The sequence below is a fragment of the Bufo bufo genome, chromosome 4 (assembly GCF_905171765.1).
Source record: "Bufo bufo chromosome 4, aBufBuf1.1, whole genome shotgun sequence".
In the NCBI taxonomy this organism is placed as follows: domain Eukaryota; kingdom Metazoa; phylum Chordata; class Amphibia; order Anura; family Bufonidae; genus Bufo; species Bufo bufo.
In genome coordinates this window covers 634,686,837-634,704,716 of record NC_053392.1, presented here as the reverse complement: position 1 = coordinate 634,704,716, position 17,880 = coordinate 634,686,837, and positions in this window count along the sequence as shown.

Here is a 17,880-nt window from a genome sequence, read left to right as displayed (position 1 = left end):
TGTCCGTAATTGTGAGCAGCGAGCGTTTGAGTAGACACAGAAGTGGGATGGTGACGCTGATAATAGTGTTATCGCCGCTCACCATCTGTGTTGGGTTCCTCAAAGTTTCTTAAAATGTCAGAGGTCAGACATCCATGCCCACTCCTCGCTTGTGAATAGCGGAAGCTGACTGGAAAGGTGACGACCATGTTGCAGCTGGTATTCCACTACTGCCTTCTGCTGCTCACAAAGCCTGGCCAACATGTGGAACGTTGAGTTCCAGCGCGTGCTCATGTCGCACAACAGCCGGTGAGCTGGCAAGTTAAAGCGCTGCTGCTGCGTTGACAGACCGACTGAAGCTGTCGATGACTTGCGGAAATGTGCACACAATCGGCGCACCTTCACCAGTAGCTTAGGCAAATTGGGGTAGGTTTTGAGAAACCGCTGAACCACTAAGTTTAAGACGTGGGCTAGGCACGGGATATGTGTCAGGTTGCCGAGCTCCAAAGCCGCCACCAAGTTACGGCCATTATCAGACATAACCATGCCTGGTTCTAGGTTGAGGCCACAGCTCAGTCTGGTCTCTTATACCCTGCCAAAGCTCTGCGGCGGTGTGCTGTTTGTCCCCTAAGCAGATCAGCTTCAGCACGGCAGGTTGCCGCTTCCCCACTGCAGTGCTACACTGCTTTCCGCTGCCGACTGATGGCTGACTGGTGCTGCACGCGGATAATTCGGAGGTGGAAGTGGAAGAGGAGGCGGAGGAGGAGAAGTGGGGGTTGGAGACACTAACGTAGGTGCTGGTGGAAACCCTGATGGACGTAGGGCCCGCAATCCTCGGCGTCGGTAGCACCTGTGCCATCCCAGGGTACGACTGGCTCCCGGCCTTCACCACATTCACCCAGTGTGCCGTCAGGGAAATGTAGCGTCCCTGGCTGAATGCACTTGTCCATGTGTCCGTGGTTAAGTTGACCTTCCCAGTCACTGCGTCAGGGCACGTGTGATGTTTTGGGACACATGTTGGTGTAAGGCAGGCACGGCTATTGAAAAATAGTGGCGGCTGGGGACAGAGAACCGCTGGACGGCCGCCGACATCAGGCTGCGGAAGGCCTCCGTGTCCACAAGCCTAAATGGCAACATTTCCAGGGCCAGTAATTTTGAAAGGTGCACATTTAGTGCTATATTTGCGCTTACGTTCAAATGCCTGGAGTAATGACATTTGGTCCTCATTGACCTTCTCTTGGGTGGAGGCCTCCGTACTGGCTGTTGTCAGGCTCTTTGTACAGTGGTCCTCACTGTCCTTCTCTTAGGTGGAGGCCTCCGTACTGGCTGTTGTCAGTGCTCTTTGTACGGTGGTCCTCACTGTCCTTCTCTTAGGTGGAGGTCTCCATACTGGCTGTTGTAAGGCTTTGTACGGTGGTCCTCACTGTCCTTCTCTTAGGTGGAGGTCTCCATACTGGTTGTTGTCAGGCTTTTTGTACGGTGATCCTCACTATCCATCTCTTAGGTGGAGGTCTCCATACTGGCTGTTGTCAGGCTCTTTGTACGGTGATCCTCACTGTCCATCTCTTAGGTGGAGGTCTCCATACTGGCTGTTGTAAGGCTTTGTACGGTGGTCCTCACTGTCCTTCTCTTAGGTGGAGGTCTCCATACTGGCTGTTGTCAGGCTTTTTATACGGTGATCCTCCCTGTCCATCTCTTAGGTAGAGGCCTCTGTACTGGCTTTTGTCAGGCTCTTTGTACGGTGGTCCTCACTGTCCATCTCTTAGGTGGAGGTCTCCACACTGGCTGTTGTCAGGCTTTTTGTACGGTGATCCTCACTGTCCATCTCTTAGGTGGAGGCCTCCGTACTGGCTGTTGTCAGTGCTCTTTGTACGGTGGTCCTCACTGTCCTTCTCTTAGGTGGAGGTCTCCATACTGGCTGTTGTAAGGCTTTGTACGGTGGTCCTCACTGTCCTTCTCTTAGGTAGAGGCCCCTGTACTGGCTGTTGTCAGGCTCTTTGTACGGTGGTTCTCACTGTCCATCTCTTAGGTGGAGGTCTCCACACTGGCTGTTGTCAGTGCTCTTTGTACGGTGGTCCTCACTGTCCTTCTCTTAGGTGGAGGTCTCCATACTGGCTGTTGTAAGGCTTTGTACGGTGGTCCTCACTGTCCTTCTCTTAGGTAGAGGCCCCTGTACTGGCTGTTGTCAGGCTCTTTGTACGGTGGTCCTCACTGTCCATCTCTTAGGTGGAGGTCTCCACACTGGCTGTTGTCAGGCTTTTTGTACGGTGATCCTCACTGTCCATCTCTTAGGTGGAGGCCTCCGTACTGGCTGTTGTCAGGGTTATGCTCACACAGTGGTAACGCACACTTCCGATTACCACAGAATGGGGCAGCGGAGGCAGTAAACCCTACACAGAAGGGCAGGTAGGTAGAAAAACTGCCCCTGTGGATGTCCTGAGGCTTCTGAAAATGCTTAATAGGAAATGTGAAGCACCAAAAACAAATCCCAGTCTGCATTAAAGGGATTGTCGGGTGGTTGATGGCCTACCCTAAGGGTTCATCTCCTGGTCCTCCGCTGATCAGTAGATCCGGGGGTGACCACATGGCCTCATCCATTCTGCTGTGGCAGGAGCTGCTCATATTCAGCCGGGGGCCAACTCACCACAAATCGGGTGAGGATCAGCCACCAGTGTAAAAATCCTGGACAACCCTATTAACCCTGTTCATGTGTGAGCCCCGGTACCCGATACCTCTCCGGGGGGCAATAATCTCCACCATATACCACCCAATAAGGAGCCCCCCCCCCACCACCAGTGCTAACGGAATGCACTCAGTGATTGATAGGCAGTGGTCATATACCTGCGCTCCGGTCTTAGGATGCGTACGGCGGAGTGCTCCGGTCTTAGGATGCGTACGGCGGAGTGCTCCGGTATTAGGATGCGTACGGCAGAGGGCTACGATATTTGGATACGTACGGCGCTGCACTCCGGTATTAGAATGTGTACGGCTCTGCGCTCCGGTATTAGAATGTGTACGGCTCTGCGCTCCGGTATTAGGATGCGTACGGCTCTGCGCTCCGGTATTAGGATGCGTACGGCTCTGCGCCCCGGTCTTAGGATGCGTGCAGCGGAGTGCTCCTGTATTAGGATACGTACGGCGGAGTGCTCCTGTATTAGGATACATACTGCGGAGTGCTCCTGTATTAGGATGTATTTGGTAGAGGTCTATCTGCAGAGGCTTTCAGAATGTTACCCTGGTAACAGACATGCAGTGTTCTTGGAAGCTCCGCCCTCTACATGATCACATGACTGTGACATCACATAATCACATCTCTGCTGAATCCCAGCGTCAAGCGGTGAGAGATTCCTCAGATCCCTAATGCACCTCGACCCCGGAGACTATATGTGCCCCCAGTATATATGTCCCCTCACCTCATACACCCGGTATATATGTGCCCCCAGTATATATGTCCCCTCACCTCACACACCCGGTATATATGTGCCCCCAGTATATATGTCCCCTCACCTCACACACCCGGTATATATGTGCCCCCAGTATATATGTCCCCTCACCTCACACACCCGGTATATATGTGCCCCCAGTATATATGTCCCCTCACCTCATACACCCGGTATATATGTGCCCCCAGTATATATGTCCCCTCACCTCACACACCCAGTATATATGTGCCCCCAGTATATATGTCCCCTCACCTCACACACCCGGTATATATGTGCCCCCAGTATATATGTCCCCTCACCTCACACACCCGGTATATATGTGCCCCCAGTATATATGTCCCCTCACCTCATACACCCGGTATATATGTGCCCCCAGTATATATGTCCCCTCACCTCATACACCCGGTATATATGTGCCCCCAGTATATATGTCCCCTCACCTCACACACCTGGTATATATGTGCCCCCGGTATATATGTCCCCTCACCTCATACACCCGGTATATATGTGCCCCCAGTATATATGTCCCCTCACCTCATACACCCGGTATATATGTGCCCCCAGTATATATGTCCCCTCACCTCACACACCTGGTATATATGTGCCCCCGGTATATATGTCCCCTCACCTCATACACCCGGTATATATGTGCCCCCGGTATATATGTCCCCTCACCTCACACACCTGGTATATATGTGCCCCCAGTATATATGTCCCCTCACCTCATACACCCGGTATATATGTGCCCCCAGTATATATGTCCCCTCACCTCATACACCCGGTATATATGTGCCCCCAGTATATATGTCCCCTCACCTCATACACCCGGTATATATGTGCCCCCAGTATATATGTCCCCTCACCTCATACACCCGGTATATATGTGCCCCCGGTATATATGTCCCCTCACCTCATACACTCGGTATATATGTGCCCCCAGTATATATGTCCCCTCACCTCATACACCCGGTATATATGTGCCCCCAGTATATATGTCCCCTCACCTCATACACCCGGTATATATGTGCCCCCAGTATATATGTCCCCTCACCTCATACACCCGGTATATATGTGCCCCCAGTATATATGTCCCCTCACCTCACACACCTGGTATATATGTGCCCCCGGTATATATGTCCCCTCACCTCATACACCCGGTATATATGTGCCCCCAGTATATATGTCCCCTCACCTCATACACCCGGTATATATGTGCCCCCAGTATATATGTCCCCTCACCTCACACACCTGGTATATATGTGCCCCCGGTATATATGTCCCCTCACCTCATACACCCGGTATATATGTGCCCCCGGTATATATGTCCCCTCACCTCATACACCCGGTATATATGTGCCCCCAGTATATATGTCCTCTCACCTCATACACCCGGTATATATGTGCCCCCAGTATATATGTCCCCTCACCTCATACACCTGGTATATATGTGCCCCCGGTATATATGTCCCCTCACCTCATACACCCGGTATATATGTGCCCCCAGTATATATGTCCCCTCACCTCATACACCCGGTATATATGTGCCCCCAGTATATATGTCCCCTCACCTCATACACCCGGTATATATGTGCCCCCAGTATATATGTCCCCTCACCTCATACACCCGGTATATATGTGCCCCCAGTATATATGTCCCCTCACCTCATACACCCGGTATATATGTGCCCCCAGTATATATGTCCCCTCACCTCATACACCCGGTATATATGTGCCCCCAGTATATATGTCCCCTCACCTCATACACCCGGTATATATGTGCCCCCGGTATATATGTCCCCTCACCTCACACACCTGGTATATATGTGCCCCCGGTATATATGTCCCCTCACCTCATACACCCGGTATATATGTGCCCCCGGTATATATGTCCCCTCACCTCACACACCTGGTATATATGTGCCCCCAGTATATATGTCCCCTCACCTCATACACCCGGTATATATGTGCCCCCAGTATATATGTCCCCTCACCTCATACACCCGGTATATATGTGCCCCCAGTATATATGTCACCTCACCTCATACACCCGGTATATATGTGCCCCCAGTATATATGTCCCCTCACCTCATACACCCGGTATATATGTGCCCCCAGTATATATGTCCCCTCACCTCACACACCTGGTATATATGTGCCCCCGGTATATATGTCCCCTCACCTCATACACCCGGTATATATGTGCCCCCGGTATATATGTCCCCTCACCTCATACACCCGGTATATATGTGCCCCCGGTATATATGTCCCCTCACCTCATACACCCGGTATATATGTGCCCCCGGTATATATGTCCCCTCACCTCATACACCCGGTATATATGTGCCCCCGGTATATATGTCCCCTCACCTCATACACCCGGTATATATGTGCCCCCAGTATATATGTCCCCTCACCTCATACACCCGGTATATATGTGCCCCCAGTATATATGTCCCCTCACCTCATACACCCGGTATATATGTGCCCCCAGTATATATGTCCCCTCACCTCATACACCCGGTATATATGTGCCCCCAGTATATATGTCCCCTCACATCACACACCTGGTATATATGTGCCCCCGGTATATATGTCCCCTCACCTCACACACCTGGTATATATGTGCCCCCGGTATATATGTCCCCTCACCTCATACACCCGGTATATATGTGCCCCCGGTATATATGTCCCCTCACCTCATACACCCGGTATATATGTGCCCCCAGTATATATGTCCCCTCACCTCATACACCCGGTATATATGTGCCCCCAGTATATATGTCCCCTCACCTCATACACCCGGTATATATGTGCCCCCAGTATATATGTCCCCTCACCTCATACACCCGGTATATATGTGCCCCCAGTATATATGTCCCCTCACCTCATACACCCGATATATATGTGCCCCCAGTATATATGTCCCCTCACCTCATACACCCGGTATATATGTGCCCCCAGTATATATGTCCCCTCACCTCATACACCCGGTATATATGTGCCCCCAGTATATATGTCCCCTCACCTCATACACCCGGTATATATGTGCCCCCAGTATATATGTCCCCTCACCTCATACACCCGGTATATATGTGCCCCCAGTATATATGTCCCCTCACATCACACACCTGGTATATATGTGCCCCCGGTATATATGTCCCCTCACCTCACACACCTGGTATATATGTGCCCCCGGTATATATGTCCCCTCACCTCATACACCCGGTATATATGTGCCCCCGGTATATATGTCCCCTCACCTCATACACCCGGTATATATGTGCCCCCGGTATATATGTCCCCTCACCTCATACACCCGGTATATATGTGCCCCCAGTATATATGTCCCCTCACCTCATACACCCGGTATATATGTGCCCCCAGTATATATGTCCCCTCACCTCATACACCCGGTATATATGTGCCCCCAGTATATATGTCCCCTCACCTCATACACCCGATATATATGTGCCCCCAGTATATATGTCCCCTCACCTCATACACCCGGTATATATGTGCCCCCAGTATATATGTCCCCTCACCTCATACACCCGGTATATATACGTGCCCTTCTCATCTAAACATAGCACGTATGTACAGGGTACAAACAGTACTATATAATTGGTGACTTTAATACAGTCTATACTGTATGCAACCTACATAATCTGTGACCCCCTACACCCTCTATACTGTATGTACCTACATAATCTGTGACCCCCTACACCCTCTATACTGTATGTACCCTACATAATCTGTGACCCCCTACACCCTCTATACTGTATGTACCTACATAATCTGTGACCCCCTACACCCTCTATACTGTATGTACCTACATAATCTGTGACCCCCTACACCCTCTATACTGTATGTACCTACATAATCTGTGACCCCCTACACCCTCTATACTGTATGTACCCTACATAATCTGTGACCCCCTACACCCTCTATACTGTATGTACCTACATAATCTGTGACCCCCTACACCCTCTATACTGTATGTACCTACATAATCTGTGACCCCCTACACCCTCTATACTGTATGTACCCTACATAATCTGTGACCCCCTACACCCTCTATACTGTATGCAACCTACATAATCTGTGACCCCCTACACCCTCTATACTGTATGTACCTACATAATCTGTGACCCCCTACACCCTCTATACTGTATGTACCTACATAATCTGTGACCCCCTACACCCTCTATACTGTATGCAACCTACATAATCTGTGACCCCCTACACCCTCTATACTGTATGTACCTACATAATCTGTGACCCCCTACACCCTCTATACTGTATGTACCCTACATAATCTGTGACCCCCTACACCCTCTATACTGTATGCAACCTACATAATCTGTGACCCCCTACACCCTCTATACTGTATGTACCTACATAATCTGTGACCCCCTACACCCTCTATAGTATATGTACCTACATAATCTGTGACCCCCTACACCCTCTATACTGTATGTACCTACATAATCTGTGACCCTCTATACTGTATGTACCTACATAATCTGTGACCCCCTACACCCTCTATACTGTATGTACCTACATAATCTGTGACCCCCTACACCCTCTATACTGTATGTACCTACATAATCTGTGACCCCCTACACCCTCTATACTGTATGTACCTACATAATCTGTGACCCCCTACACCCTCTATACTGTATGTACCTACATAATCTGTGACCCCCTACACCCTCTATACTGTATGTACCTACATAATCTGTGACCCCCTACACCCTCTATACTGTATGTACCTACATAATCTGTGACCCCCTACACCCTCTATACTGTATGTACCTACATAATCTGTGACCCCCTACACCCTCTATACTGTATGTACCTACATAATCTGTGACCCACTACACCCTCTATACTGTATGTACCTACATAATCTGTGACCCCCTAAACCCTCTATACTGTATGTACCTACATAATCTGTGACCCCCTACACCCTCTATACTGTATGTACCTACATAATCTGTGACCCTCTATACTGTATGTACCTACATAATCTGTGACCCCCTACACCCTCTATACTGTATGTACCTACATAATCTGTGACCCTCTATACTGTATGTACCTACATAATCTGTGACCCACTACACCCTCTATACTGTATGTACCTACATAATCTGTGACCCACTACACCCTCTATACTGTATGTACCTACATAATCTGTGACCCCCTACACCCTCTATACTGTATGTACCTACATAATCTGTGACCCCCTACACCCTCTATACTGTATGTACCTACATAATCTGTGACCCACTACACCCTCTATACTGTATGTACCTACATAATCTGTGACCCCCTACACCCTCTATACTATATGTACCTACATAATCTGTGACCCACTACACCCTCTATACTGTATGTACCTACATAATCTGTGACCCCCTACACCCTCTATACTGTATGTACCTACATAATCTGTGACCCCCTACACCCTCTATACTGTATGTACCTTCATAATCTGTGACCCTCTATACTGTATGTACCTACATAATCGGTGACCCTCTATACTGTATGTACCTACATAATCTGTGACCCCCTACACCCTCTATACTGTATGTACCTACATAATCTGTGACCCCCTACACACTCTATACTATATGTACCTACATAATCTGTGACCCCCTACACCCTCTATACTGTATGTACCTACATAATCTGTGACTCCCTACACCCTGTATACTGTATGTACCTACATAATCTGTGACCCCCTACACCCTGTATACTGTATGTACCTACATAATCTGTGACCCCCTACACCCTCTATACTGTATGTACCCTACATAATCTGTGACCCCCTACACCCTCTATACTGTATGTACCTACATAATCTGTGACCCCCTACACCCTCTATACTGTATGTACCTACATAATCTGTGACCCCCCTACACCCTCTATACTGTATGTACCTACATAATCTGTGACCCCCTACATCCTCTATACTGTATGTACCTACATAATCTGTGACCCCCTACACCCTCTATACTATATGTACCCTACATAATCTGTGACCCTCTATACTGTATGTACCCACATAATCTGTGACCCCCTACACCCTCTATACTGTATGTACCCTACATAATCTGTGACCCCCTACACCCTCTATACTGTATGTACCTACATAATCTGTGACCCCCTACACCCTCTATACTGTATGTACCTACATAATCTGTGACCCCCTACACCCTCTATACTGTATGTACCTACATAATCTGTGACCCCCTACACACTCTATACTATATGTACCTACATAATCTGTGACCCCCTACACCCTCTATACTGTATGTACCTACATAATCTGTGACTCCCTACACCCTGTATACTGTATGTACCTACATAATCTGTGACCCCCTACACCCTGTATACTGTATGTACCTACATAATCTGTGACCCCCTACACCCTCTATACTGTATGTACCTACATAATCTGTGACCCCCCCTACACCCTCTATACTGTATGTACCTACATAATCTGTGACCCCCTACACCCTCTATACTGTATGTACCTTCATAATCTGTGACCCTCTATACTGTATGTACCTACATAATCGGTGACCCTCTATACTGTATGTACCTACATAATCTGTGACCCCCTACACCCTCTATACTGTATGTACCTACATAATCTGTGACCCCCTACACACTCTATACTATATGTACCTACATAATCTGTGACCCCCTACACCCTCTATACTGTATGTACCTACATAATCTGTGACTCCCTACACCCTGTATACTGTATGTACCTACATAATCTGTGACCCCCTACACCCTGTATACTGTATGTACCTACATAATCTGTGACCCCCTACACCCTCTATACTGTATGTACCCTACATAATCTGTGACCCCCTACACCCTCTATACTGTATGTACCTACATAATCTGTGACCCCCCTACACCCTCTATACTGTATGTACCTACATAATCTGTGACCCCCTACATCCTCTATACTGTATGTACCTACATAATCTGTGACCCCCTACACCCTCTATACTATATGTACCCTACATAATCTGTGACCCTCTATACTGTATGTACCCACATAATCTGTGACCCCCTACACCCTCTATACTGTATGTACCTACATAATCTGTGACCCCCTACACCCTCTATACTGTATGTACCCTACATAATCTGTGACCCCCTACACCCTCTATACTGTATGTACCTACATAATCTGTGACCCCCTACACCCTCTATACTGTATGTACCTACATAATCTGTGACCCCCTACACCCTCTATACTGTATGTACCTACATAATCTGTGACCCCCTACACACTCTATACTATATGTACCTACATAATCTGTGACCCCCTACACCCTCTATACTGTATGTACCTACATAATCTGTGACTCCCTACACCCTGTATACTGTATGTACCTACATAATCTGTGACCCCCTACACCCTGTATACTGTATGTACCTACATAATCTGTGACCCCCTACACCCTCTATACTGTATGTACCCTACATAATCTGTGACCCCCTACACCCTCTATACTGTATGTACCTACATAATCTGTGACCCCCCTACACCCTCTATACTGTATGTACCTACATAATCTGTGACCCCCTACACCCTCTATACTGTATGTACCTACATAATCTGTGACCCCCTACACCCTCTATAGTATATGTACCCTACATAATCTGTGACCCCCTACACCCTCTATAGTATATGTACCTACATAATCTGTGACCCCCTACACCCTCTATACTGTATGTACCTACATAATCTGTGAGCCTCTACACCCTCTATACTGTATGTACCTACATAATCTGTGACCCTCTACACCCTCTATACTGTATGTACCTACATAATCTGTGACCCCCTACACCCTCTATACTGTATGTACCTACATAATCTGTGACCCCCTACACCCTCTATACTGTATGTACCTACATAATCTGTGACCCCCTACACCCTCTATACTGTATGTACCTACATAATCTGTGACCCCCTACACCCTCTATACTGTATGTACCTACATAATCTGTGACCCCCTACACCCTCTATACTGTATGTACCTACATAATCTGTGACCCCCTACACACTCTATACTATATGTACCTACATAATCTGTGACCCTCTATACTGTATGTACCTACATAATCTGTGACCCCCTACACCCTCTATAGTGTACAGTATGTACCTACATAATCTGTGACCCCCTACACCCTCTATACTGTATGTACCTACATAATCTGTGAGCCTCTACACCCTCTATACTGTATGTACCCTACATAATCTGACTCCCTGTATACTGTGTGAACCCTACATGAATTGCAAACCCTATATCTTCTAAAGACTCTCCTATGGTTTTTGATCTCTACAATCCCTGGATAATTTAGGATCCTGCACGGTTGTGTATTACCAGTGACCCCTATATTCACCCTATATAATCTCTACTAAAAGGACAACCTCTCCACCCTATGTCATACACAAACCCAAGACTGATATTGACCCCTTCTTAGCTTCTTAGACTATGGACCACAGTTGCAGACCAGGCTCATTCTTGACTTTCCAGAAGACTTCCAGATTGTGGATGGGGCGGACGGGCTGCGGAACCTTCCTTTCCAGACAGATATTTATAGCCTTCAATTTGATACAGGAATGGGTACTCCCCAAACACTAATGAAAGGCGTAGCTGGAGCACTAAGGTTCCCACAAGCTACAGTTGAGGATCCTTCGCTGTGACCATCCACCCATAGTCCTTCCTCCACCAGACTTTATAAGTGGCACCCCGCATTCATGTAGAGAGCCTTCCATTGGCATCCACCAAAGCACCATGATGCCTCTTTCTAGAACAGTGTTCCTCATCTCCAGACCTCAGGGCTCATGATTTGAGAATATCTCACAGGATAATGTAGCTCTATTCTGGTAGCAGTAAGTGGCCACCGTGGGCCTGGCGATTGTAACTGTTTGACTTATTAGTTGGTCTTCTGTGGCTTGTTCAGAACCATCACTTACCCATGCCTATCTGACCGATTTGTTAATATTTTTTTCTGGAGGGTAGTTTTCACCTATCAACCTCTTTGGTCTGGTGCTCAACCCCACAACCTGGATGGAAACGTGTCAGGATAGGACAAGACAGTATAAGGTTCAGAGAGGTAGGTTCTGGTTCTGTGCTGGTTTCCCCTTGTCGGATGATACAGAGAGATAGGTGTCTAGGTGACATCGTAGGGGGAAGTGGCCACTGCTATATCTGACACCTGCCCCCTCTTCCACCCTGCCCACTTTCCTATGTTTTTTTTTTTTCCTGCCCACCATGGGATTGACACGGTGGGTCCATGTGTCTGCGCTGACTGGCGTAGATTTCATTAGTCTTTTATGCTAGAAAACTAGTGTAGAAGATGGTCAATGCACCCTTTTCAGGAAAGTGGCGAAGACGGCAGCGTAACGCCATTTGTGCAGTATTTTGTAGCTTGCAACTTTTTCATACCAGAAAACGGTCATATATCAATGATTAATTCCCCCTGTATTTGGTATCTCCTTAATTGCACTTAGTGACAGAGCAACTTAGTGTGGTTTTTTTGCCGAGAAATGAACGTGAGAGTTTATCCCATAAAAGCTCAATGTCCGCGTTTTACCACCCCCCTAGAAAGAGTTAATAAAAGTTATGTGGACCCCAAAATGGCGCCTTTAAAAACTAAATCTTGTCCCACATAAAAGAGCCCTCATACAGCTACGTAGACGGAAAAATCTAACTTATCGCTCTTATAAGGAAACTATCAAAGTGACATAGTCTGTAAGGCTGAAAGAAGCTGTCTGTCCATCCAGGGGGAAGGGGTTAAAGAGGTTTTTCTGGTGGTAGTGCCCTGCACCCTGCATCAACTAACCTGCTCCCTGCTGGGTGTGGACATGGTCACCTGCACTGCTGCAGCCAATCACTTGTCTCCCTTTCTGTATTCCTATCTGGTCAAGATCCATATAAGAGGTGTATAGTCACCATCCTTTATAGCTGGAAAGCAGCTTGACTTCTATCCATCTCCAGGTTTAATAGTTAGTTCTGCTAGTTCTGGACAATGCCCAAAACTAAACAAAATCCTCCTGTCATGGTACCTGAATCTTCTTCCATCCCCACCATGTATGGAGCATAGTACCAGAATCTTCTTCCATCCCCACCATGTATGGAGCATGGTACCTGAATCTTCTTCCATCCCCACCATGTATGGAGCATGGTACCTGAATCTTCTTCCATCCCCATCATGTATAGGTCATGGTACCTGAATCTTCTTCCATCCCCATCATGTATAGGTCATGGTACCTGAATCTTCTTCCATCCCCACCATGTATGGAGCATGGTACCTGAATCTTCTTCCATCCCCACCATGTATGGAGCATGGTACCTGAATCTTCTTCCATCCCCACCATGTATGGAGCATGGTACCTGAATCTTCTTCCATCCTCACCATGTATGGAGCATGGTACCTGAATCTTCTTCCATCCCCACCATGTATGGAGCATGGTACCTGAATCTTCTTCCATCCCCACCATGTATGGAGCATGGTACCTGAATCTTCTTCCATCCCCACCATGTATGGAGCATGGTACCTGAATCTTCTTCCATCCTCACCATGTATGGAGCATGGTACCTGAATCTTCTTCCATCCCCACCATGTATGGAGCATGGTACCTGAATCTTCTTCCATCCTCACCATGTATGGAGCATGGTACCTGAATCTTATTCCATCCTCACCATGTATGGAGCATGGTACCTGAATCTTCTTCCATCCCCATCATGTATAGGTCATGATACCTGAATCTTCTTCCATCCCCATCATGTATAGGTCATGGTACCTGAATCTTCTTCCATCCCCACCATGTATGGAGCATGGTACCTGAATCTTCTTCCATCCCCACCATGTATGGAGCACGGTATCTGAATATTCTTACATCCCTACCATGTATGGAGCATGGTACCTACATCTTTTTCCATCCCCACCATGTATGGAGCATGGTACCTGAAGCTTACATACATAGTTAATATGGTTGAAAAAAGACATAAATCCATCAAGTTCAACCAAGGGATGAGTGAGGACACAAATCCCAGAAGGAAGTGAGACTCCGCTTTCTACACATTTTCATAAGCATTAATGTAATTTACTTTCAAGAATTCATCTAAACCCTTTTTAAAACTGTCTTCTTCCATCCCTACCATGTTATGGAGCATGGTACCTGAATCTTCTTCCATCCCCACCATGTATGGCGCATGGTACCTGAATCTTCTTCCGTCCCCACCATGTATAGCTCATGGTACCTGATTCTTCTTCCATGCATGATCCATACATGGTGGAGATGGAAGAAGATTCAGGTACCATGCTCCATACATGGTGAGAATAGAAGAAGTGGTACTGCCATTTCTCAAGTGTCCTAGGATTGATTTTCAACAGGACAACGCTCGTGGTACTGTGAGCAGCCTGCATGGTACCGTGGTCTGCAGCACCTTGTGACATGTCTCGCATCGAGAACATCTGGGATGCGCCCAAGTGCATTCAGCATGGCAGAACATTCCTCCTCCATTAATAACCTCACTTAAAGCATGCCAAGGCGTGGAAGTGGCTGGATTTCTACGCTCATACTCCATACTGTGACGCTCATACTCCATACTGAATACATCCATGTTTTAAATTTTTAGTTTTTATCATTTGCATATCATTAACATTTCCAGAATTACAAGACTTTTTCTTCTTGGAGTTATAATTTCAATGTTGAGTCTTTTTAAGGCTGACTAAACCAAATGGACATTGTGATCACTATCGCCTAACCTAGACATCCGCAGTGCTGGCAAGAACTCAGTGGCCGGTGGACACGGAGCGAGACTGTGTGAGTGTGGAAACTGATGCTGAATAGTGGAGTGTGCAGTGAGGGGCAGCAGTACTGACATGGAGATGGGAAAGTGACAAGTGGTGAAGGGGCAGTTAGGAACTTGGGGGGGGGGAGGAGAAACTGCACCCCAAAGAGGGGCTAATTACTGATAAAAAAACAGAAGAAAGGGAAGACAGTGCGCAAGGGAGCATGGTACCTGAATCTTCTTCCATCCCCACCATGTATGAAGCTTGGAACCTGACTCTTCTTCCATCCCCACCATGTTTGGAGCATGGTACCTAAATCTTCTTCTATTCTCATCGTTTATGGAGCATGGCACCTGAATTTTTTCTATTCTCACCATGTATAGGTCATTTTACCTGACTCTTCTTCTATCCCCACTATGTATGGATCATGGAACCTAAATCTTCTTCCATCCCCACCATACATAAGTCATGGTACCTGAATCTGCTTCTATTTTCACCATGTATGGAGCATGGTACCTGAATCTTCTTCCGTGCACACCATGTATGAAGCATGGCACCTAAATCTTCTTCCATCCTCACCATGTACAGGTTATGGTACCTGAATCTTCTTCCATCCCCACCATGTATGGCGCATGGTACCTGAATCTTCTTCCATCCCACCATTTATAGGTCATGGTACCTAAATCTTCTTCCATCCCCACCATGTATGGAGCATTGTACCTAAATCTTCTTCTATTCTCACCATATATAGGTCATAGTACCTGAATCTGCTTCTATTCTCACCATGTATGGAGCATGGTACCCTAATCTTTTTCCGTCCCCACCATGTATAGGTCATGGTACCTGAATCTTCTTCCATCCCCACCATGTATGGAGCATGGTACCTGAATCTTCTTCCATCCCCACCATGTACAGGTTATGGTACCTGAATCTTCTTCCATCCCCACCATGTACAGGTTATGGTACCTGAATCTTCTTCCATCCCCACCATGTATGGTGCATGGTACCTGATTCTTCTTCCATCCCCACCATAAATGAAGCATGGTACCAGAATCTTCTTCTATTCTCGTCATTTATGGAGCATGGCATCTGAATCTTCTTTAATTTTCACCATATATAGGTCATGGTACCTGAATCTGCTTCTATTTTCATCATGTATGCAGCGTAGTACCTGAATCATCTTCTATTTTCATCATTTATGGAGCATGGTACCTGAATTTTCTCCCATCCCCACCATGTATGGAGCATGGTACCTGAATCTTCAATTCTCACCATGTATAGGTCATGGCACCTTAATCTGCTTCTATTCTCACCATGTATGGATTGTGGTATGTGAATCTTTTTACATTCTGCCATGTATGGAGCAATGGAGCATGGTACCTGAATCTTCTTCCATTCCCATCATGTACAGGTTATGGTACCTGAATCTTCTTCCATTCCCATCATGTACAGGTTATGGTACCTGAATCTTCTTCTATCCCACTATGTATAGGTCATGGTTCATCATTTATGGAGCATGGTACCTGAATCTTCTTCCGTGCACACCATGTATGAAGCATGGCACCTAAATCTTCTTCCATCCTCACCATGTACAGGTAATGGTACCTGAATCTTCTTCCATCCCCACCATGTATGGCGCATGGTACCTAAATCTTCTTCCATCCCCACCATGTATGGAGCATTGTACCTAAATCTTCTTTTATCCCCACTATGCATGGATCATGGTACCTGAAGCTTCTTCCATCCCTACCATGTATAGGTCATGGTACCTAAATCTTCTTCCATCCCCACCATATATAAGTCATGGTACCTTAATCTTCTTCCATGCCCACCATGTATGGAGCATGGTACCTGAATCTTCTTCCATTCCCACGATGTACAGGTTATGGTACCTGAATCTTCTTCCATCCCCACCGTGTACAGGTTATGGTACCTGAATCTTCTATCCCCACGATATATGGTACATGGTACCTGAATCTTCTTCCATCCCCACCATGTATGGAGCATGGTACCTGAATCTTCTTCCATCCCCACTGTTTGTGTATGGAGCATGGTACCTGAATCTTTTTTCATCCCGCTATGTATAGGTCATAGTCCCTGAATTTTCTTCCATCCCTAACTTGTATGGTGCATGGTACCTGAATCTGCTTTTACTCTCACCATGTATGGAGTGTGGTACCTGAATCTTCTTCTATTCTCATCATTTATGGAGCATGGTACCTGAATCTTCTTCTATTCTCACCATATATAGGTCATAGTACCTGAATCTGCTTCTATTCTCACCATGTATGGAGCATGGTACCCTAATCTTTTTCCGTCCCCACCATGTATAGGTCATGGTACCTGAATCTTCTTCCATCCCCACCATGTATGGAGCATGGTACCTGAATCTTCTTCCATCCCCACCATGTACAGGTTATGGTACCTGAATCTTCTTCCATCCCCACCATGTACAGGTTATGGTACCTGAATCTTCTTCCATCCCCACCATGTATGGTGCATGGTACCTGATTCTTCTTCCATCCCCACCATAAATGAAGCATGGTACCAGAATCTTCTTCTATTCTCGTCATTTATGGAGCATGGCATCTGAATCTTCTTTTATTTTCACCATATATAGGTC